Raw genomic sequence first — 5,539 nt, 5'->3', positions numbered from 1 at the left:
ATTTATAACAAATTGTTTCCTTTATTTAGCTTAATTTTGTTCAATATTATGTGCTTCATATCATGTTTTTAATGAGAAAAGAAGTTTAATGTGTTAAAAATGATCAAACAATGCAAGCATATTAATTATTCATAACACAGTACTTGCTGAATTTCAAATCAGGTTAAAGGTAATTTACACTAAATTACGAGTTCAGCTGTATTTTTAGATTTGGCAAATTATATTCTCTAAAAAAAAAGAAGTAAAACACTGGTGTGGCTATTTCTCTCTGTCATTGTTAAATTAAATTTTTTTTTAGATATCAATTGTATGAGTTACCTGAACAAACAGTGGCAGTCTAAAGTATAAACTATCACATCTGAGATGACAATGACACACAGCCTTGAATTAATTCCACATCCTCGGCTCGACTTGCAGGAGATGCCATGCCATGTTTGAGTCAGATAGGAGAAGGAGTTTTGACATGATCTTACAATGTATCTCTCACATCGCCTCAGGTGGAGCAACCATGCGACAGGGACATTAATAACAAAGTAAATATGAAGGGAGAGAGAGGCTCTAGTACATTTTTACATTGTAATGTGAACAAATGAGGCTTATTACTCTGAACAAAAAGAGTGAAAGCAGCTGAAACTTCGATATTAACCTACAGACAACAATACGATAAAATGTGGAAATCAGCATAATAACCACACTGTGTTCTCATGACTCAATGGACAAAAAAAAAATGTGAATTAGATTTTTTTTAAGCTGTTAATATGATTTAGTTTTAGTCAGATTGTGAGAGTATTAGATAAAAAACTCAACTTAATCTGTAAAATGTATTAAACACAAACTTCAAAGCGTTTGGCTGCTTAAAAAACGGAGGCAACAGGTGACCAGTGTGTGTCCTCAATATCAGCTTCTGTCTTTGAGGGTAATATTCAGTGCCTGGCCTCCCTTAAAGAGCAGCACATCATTTGCATTCCATCCGTCGCTCTGATCTCCTTTTGGATTAAATCAAAGTTGGCCATGGATTTATGCTCTTCTCTTTCATTTTGCTCTTATCAAAAAGGTTGATTGTGTACAACCTTTTTCATTTCAGACTGAAATTAAAGCACTGTGCAGGAGAAAGGAAAGCTGTAAATGTAACTCGCCATGCAACTGTGATTTTGAATATTTCACGCTACTTGTTAATATTATTGCATCCAAATTTCAATTTTGTAGTTATATTACTTTACCTGAATCATCATGTATCTTCAGCTTTTATTTTTGCTTGCTAGTAAAGCTGTGTAGCCAATCAAATATATTTAATGTGGTAACTCAACTGTGTATTTTAGCATCACTTATATGGATAATATGGCTTGTTTATGCCTTTATACAGTTGTCAGGTTCATGTACAGTTAAAGTTAAAGTTCTTTCATCATTCAATCCCCCTCTACTTATTCAAAATCTCTGTTTCTTTCTTCATTTGAGCACACAAGTTGATGTTTTGAAGACTGTTGATATTAAAACAGTTGATGGCAAATAAGTGTGTTATTAGTGTGTTGGATCATTCTTTGGTGTAAAATCTGGGTCCTATGAAGCAAAACCAGTTCAGAACCACTGATCAAGGCCAAGTAGTGCGTGAAACTGTTTTTGTGCTAACATGGTCTTGATTGAACTTGTGTTCTTAATATTGTACCTTTTAAAATCACCTCCACATTAAACCATTCACTTAAGTGTGATGTTTGATTAAAATAAAGCTTCATTTAACCCAGTTATTAGACACAGCTGGAAACGACAGACTATATCAGAAATATGTTCTTTCCTCCAAGAGGTGCCTATTAAGGGAAATTAATTGGCATGCAGGCAGAGATGTTTGATTACAGGGTTCAACTTGTAGTCGAGATGAAGGCTCATGTTTTGTGTAGCGTTTAAAGAAATGTCCTAGTACAACATTAATGAAGGTATAGTATTTGAAATGTGATGCTTTAATAAAGGATGATAGGATCGCAGAAGATGAGTGAAACGGCTGCCGTTGAATCAGTTTTTTTTCCTCTGAGGTTTATGAAGCTGATGGAAAAAATGTCATTCCTATAGGTTACTGCATGGTTCAATGTACAGTAAGCTTTGTTTAAGATTGGATGCACTTCCTCTGGGGTTGGGTTATATTTGCTGATGGTCATGGTTATGCTTTATGGATGGCATAGTTCCTCTTTGTCCAAAAATTGACTGGAATCATATACTTCCATTTAAACAAAATGCATTCTGTTTGTTTGTAAATACATCCAGCTCTTCTGTCTGTAGCACTGGACAGTCCTTGATTAGCATGATTTGAATAAGCGGGCTCTTATGCCATGCGACAGGCAGACAGAGAAGTTTTGCACCTGCAGGTATGGCCTTGTCACTTCAGAGACTTATCACTTCTTTTGGAAAAACTCCAAACTCTTGGAATTATCTTTAGTTATCTGAAGTAAAAATCTATTTGGGGTAGTTTCTGAGTACAAAAAAAAAAAAAAAAACAATAGAACAATAATATGACAGAATTTGGGAATAATTTTTAATGTAATATTTAAAAGAGGTCATTTTTCCAAGCTGTATAAAAAATATTTTTTGACTTTGTAAACAACACAAAGATCATTGGGATATGTTTTAAAAGAAAAAAAAACATCTGTTTCAGTTTTTCTACTTTAAAATGTCACATGTAATTCAGTTTTTTACTTGCCACTGTTTGTCAAATTTACTAGCAATTTCTGAGTTAATTTTTTTTCTACACCATTTTTTTTTCTAGTATAGATCAATGAATGATCATGACATTTCTTTATGAGGCATTTCAGAAAAAAAGAAGTTTAATGCTGTTGATATTTTAGTTCCATTTTCATGTTTGAAATGAAATTATGGTATGTAAAAAATTAACTTAATGAATTACCAAACTTTTTCATATTCCCCATCGTTGAAATCCTGTTCTGCTTGACTGGAGTTGATTGACAGTGTCTCAATTTTCAGCAAAAAGTGCGTACAACTAAAAATAATCACAACAATGTATCCTTCCAGATAAAAGAATCAATATTAAGATTATTATTTTATTTATTTATTTATTTATTTTTGCCCCTATATGTAATCAAGTTATGGCAAATTTCTACAAATTTGAAAGCTGAAATATCACAACGTAAACATTTCCTCAACAATCCAATGTTGACTGTAATCAGACCCACTCAGTTTTTTTGATGAGCCTCTGGTCATTAAGCTGAAATGGTCCTAATGAAAAGGTGCAGTTCACTTCTGTTTAGGCTGTAAGCAAGAGGCTGAGATTGCGTCAATGGAGTGATTTGAGTTGCTGCAGAAAATTAGCGAACATGAAGGAGCATGAATAACCGAAGTGTCACCTCAGCCATTCCTCTGTGGCAGAGTCTCTAACGCCTGTCATCCCTCGCTTTTCACACTCGGATTAGTGCAGCCAGAAGAAATAACAATCTAATGATGCAGAAAGAAAAAACAAACAGTTTATGTGAGCACCTGCTTAACCCTGTGTGTTCAGTGGACAACGCGACATTGCCAAAAGCAGGTTTATGATGCTGAGGATGGAACTGGAGTGATGATTCTAATCCAGTTACAGAATATTATAGTATACAGTATTTGGGTATTTTTTACAACTTTTATGTCCCACTTTTTATGGGTTCAGTATCATTAAATCTTTTGCTTTTGCCATATTAAGGTGACAATAAAACTGCTTTATTTTCTATAGTCTTTTTGTCAATAAACACAATATATTTAATTAAACAAGCTAATGATGATATGAAAAGTGTGTTTTAAGAGACCTTATTTTTTAAGTCTACAGAACCAAATTTGTCTTTGCTGAAGACATCCATTTCAGAATCCCGAAAAGCATCATTCTATCTGACCAAGTATTATTTCTTATTGATGCCCTGCTATAAAAACATCACGTAATGAGCCACATAAAAATGTGAAGTATAGGTCTGCTGGTCTAATCATGACACTGTGATATCACTGGAAAGCACAGCACAGTAATAAAATGATGTTTCGCCCTATAGCACTCTGTAACCATTGCCAGACGGAGGCATTTTATCTAATAATTTTTCTCTGTGATGGAATAACCCTTTATTATAGACATACAGGCATCATCTGACCCTTCAGGGCGCACAGTGCAGATAAAGAAAGAAGAATGCACAAGTCTAAATGAACAGCTTTGTTAAGCCTTAGATTCTGACTCTGTTCTTGTTAAACAGGGGAACACCGGACTATCAGGGAAGTCTGGATGAGGATAAGCAGTAAATTAAGATGTCAATTAGCAAGCATTTACTACTTCTGTGTCACATCTTTAATTCAATGAAACTCACTGCTTTGAGCTGCACAGTGATTACTGGACTGTATGAAGCTTTCAGGAATCTGATTCATTTTAGAAACCCTGCATGGGTATATTTATTTAATTATTTTATTTGTCTGAATTTAGATTCAGGCATTCAGCTATGTAGTGTGTTTATATCAAAGTAATATCAGCAAATTATTTCACACTGCATACTCTTTGGTGTGTGTCACAAAATGGGGTGAAATATATCAGATTAATTACATTTTCTTGCAGTTTACCCGACCTGACTGTAATGTACCTGGCCCCTTGTCTAAGAATTTATTTAGTCAATTTTTATTTAAAGTGGTATATTAAAATAGATGTATAGAATATAAATGGTTATTGTATATTTATATTATACATTGTGTGTGTGCATGTGCACAGTACTTATGTAAGATTTTGTTAATCTCTTATTTATTTTAGTCCATTTAACCACAGGCTGTCAAAATCATTTCATTTCTACTTGATTTTATGGGTTTTAACTCGATTGTCATCAGCAATTAATTTCAGTTAAAAATAGCAGTGAACTCATCACTGCTGGTCATCATGTTTTTGTAGGTTGCAATTAAACTTTTGTCAGTTTTAGTGGGTTGACGTATTTTTGCAGTGTAATTGTGCAGTGGAGGCTTTGTTGGACAAAATATATTGAATTTGTAGTTTCATTAGTGCATTAGATTTTTAATTGATTGTTTTGGATTATGTAAAATAATTATATATATAGTGAAGATCAAAATTGAAGAAAATGTAACACTTGATATATTTTCAGAAATAATTCGATCTTCATTGTTCGAAATTGAAATACATTTTATTTGTGACTATACCATGCTAGTAGAACCATGACTTATAAAATAACATAGGCACTTCACAACAAAATTGAGTGATCAAAATTAGGGAATTGCAATGAGTGTAACACAAAGAACTTAGGTTACAGCAGTCCGAAACTAGTATGAAGTGTGATCCTCATCTTCTCTTCTTCCAGTCTCTTAGTTCGGTGACTGTAGTGGGTTTCTTAGCCATAACTTTTTCACTAAGAATTTTCCAAAGTTTTTCAGTTGGGTTTAGATCAAGACTCTGGACCGGGCATTTCATTATTTCAGTGTTCTTAGCTCCAAGGAACTGTTTTACCCATTTTGCAGTGTGACAGGAGTATTTTCTTGCATGAAAATTCATTGATCGATGCTTGCAGGGAAGGAATTGCATGCTACAGCAGGA

The sequence above is a fragment of the Carassius gibelio genome, chromosome B23 (assembly GCF_023724105.1).
Source record: "Carassius gibelio isolate Cgi1373 ecotype wild population from Czech Republic chromosome B23, carGib1.2-hapl.c, whole genome shotgun sequence".
In the NCBI taxonomy this organism is placed as follows: domain Eukaryota; kingdom Metazoa; phylum Chordata; class Actinopteri; order Cypriniformes; family Cyprinidae; genus Carassius; species Carassius gibelio.
This window is presented reverse-complemented; position numbering follows the sequence as displayed.